General features: G+C 48.4%; 1 non-coding gene across 1 annotated transcript; it reads left to right on the forward strand.

Moving 5' to 3' along the window:
• The first annotated feature begins 967 nt into the window (after nucleotides 1–967).
• On the forward strand, nucleotides 968–1,160 carry LOC140215101 (U2 spliceosomal RNA). Its single transcript, XR_011892021.1, has one exon. It is a non-coding gene; the product is annotated as a U2 spliceosomal RNA (small nuclear RNA).
• Nucleotides 1,161–2,306: the final 1,146 nt, after the last annotated feature.

Below are 2,306 nucleotides of genomic sequence, written 5' to 3' on the forward strand. Positions count from 1 at the left end.
CACACGCGAGACAGATGCGTTAGCTCGCGCCATCTACCTTTCTTTCTGTATTGCAAAGTCCGCAGGTTTTCCTAGTTCCGTACACAGATGGCGCTAATGCGTTTTGGCGCCAGGTTCGAACGACCTCGCTGTACTCGTGTTTCCCATTTGAATGTTTCAAAGGGGTTTGCGACAGGGGGTGGTTCTTGTGCAAGGCTGAGCTTTCCAGCTGCGTTTAAGCTATGCTAGCATGTGTGCGTATTATATATATATATATATATATAAATACACAAACACACACACACACACACACCCACACCATGCATATATACATACACACACACGGTAATGGTAAAGATGATGAGGTAGCACTTTTTTTTTTTTTTTTACAATGCCTGTGTTTCAGATGGCGATCTTTCTCCCCTCTATGTTTCCGGTGGGAAGGAGTGTGCAGCGTTTTCTATATTTATTTTGTCATTCACTTCTATGTTGCTCGTCTTCGTACATGGGGCATGCTACCTAATTCTACCGGTCGAATCGACACGTTGCGATCCGTCCGGCCTGTGCCGTATCAAAATTTTCAGTGGGCCTTGCGTAAATAAAAAGAAATGAAGGAAATGCGCGTAGTATATTACAATTGCACACGGGCTTGAAACGAAGCCCCTCAAGGAAGGTCACCTTGAGCGGTCGCATTCAGACGGAAGTAAGCATTCCCTGGCGCGTTTTTTTCCGCTCGCCTGTTCCGTTTTCTACGAGGTTGCCTTGGTTGGTTTCGCGTTACAAGCAAGCTTGCACTCGGGTCTCGTTTCTACGCGACAGCGTTTCGTTAACAGCGAAAGACTGAGGCGTTGCGAGTTCATCCGTGAGATAGGGGAGCGTTGAGTCTGTACACAGGCTGAATTTATAATATTGCCCACGCTGTTGCTGAGGTTACCCATGTCGGCAGGGCGCCCACAAGGCAGTAGTACAATGAAGTGAAGTGAAGGACATCGCTTCTCGGCCTTTTGGCTAAGATCAAAGTGTAGTATCTGTTCTTATCAGCTTAATATCTGATACGGGTTCTATATGGACCCACGATATTAAACCTATTTTTGGAAGTTGGCGGAGTGCTTGAAGCCTGCTTCACCTCCGCCGCAGGTCGGGCCCGGTATTGCACTACCTCCGGGATCGGCCCCGCTCACTTAGGTGAGACTTCATTCAATCAAAATGAAGAGCACAAGCTCAACGCGAGCAGTGACTTGACACGCACCATTCTATACTACACGCAACGATGCCGGTTCGCGGACCACGAGAGTAATTAAACTGCCACTCCATCTGTGTGTAGCGTCGCACTTGTTGCGTCGCAAATGGGACAGCCGCTCCAGCAAATTCTAGTTATGGGCTTCGAGAAAAATTAATGAAAGCAAAAGAAAGAACCAGAATTCCTATTTGTCCGATGTCTCTGAATGATTGTCTCCTGTAAAGAGCCACTTGGGGGGATGGGGGGTAGGATTAGCCGTGGGGTTCGCAATCAATATGAATCCCACTCAAAGCCAACACTGGATTTTGGAGTTCACTATCGCTTGGATCCGTAAACCACCGCGGCCACGCAAGCTCGCCCTGCCGCCGAAATCCGCTGCCCAAGTGGAAGAAAAGTTCCCTATGAAAGAAAAATAGAGTGCCCGATTTCTGCAACTACTGTGCAGCCTTTGTGTACACATTTTCGCAGCAGTGGGGACCGAGCGCCTCGAAAACAAACTTGTCGTATGCCCAAATGTGGCGAAATATATTCAAGGGTTAAAAGGTGCCTCATCTTTCTAACCTGTATGTTACGAAGACCTGTTGCTACCTTTTCATCATGAACATCATCATCATCATCATCCTGGCTACGCCCACTGCAGGGCAAAGGCATCTGCCATGATCCTCCAAGTACCCCGGTCAGGTGCCGATTGTCGCCATGTAGTCCCTAATCTAATCTGCCCTCCTAACTTTCTGCCACCCCCTGCTACGCTTCCCTCTCTTGGAATTCAGTCTGTAACCCTTAATGGCCACCGTTATCTTCCCCCCAGATTGCATGCCCCTGCGCATGCCCATTTGTTTTTCCTGGTTTAAACTTTGGTTGTCATAACGAGCGTTTCTTCTCGCACACCCCAATCTGCTCTATTCGATCCCCCCGTGACGCCACACCCATCATCCTTCTTTCCAGAGCCCGTTGCGTCGCCCTCAGTTACCCTTCGGTAATCCTCAAAGCTTTTTGTTGGGGCACTCGTGGCATCTTTCTCGTTTAATGAAGTCAAATTTTTTTCAGTTTTGGGGGAAAACTCAATGAGCTAGGCGCGATTGTGTCC

This window comes from Dermacentor andersoni, unplaced genomic scaffold (assembly GCF_023375885.2).
Source record: "Dermacentor andersoni unplaced genomic scaffold, qqDerAnde1_hic_scaffold ctg00000825.1, whole genome shotgun sequence".
NCBI lineage: Eukaryota > Metazoa > Arthropoda > Arachnida > Ixodida > Ixodidae > Dermacentor > Dermacentor andersoni.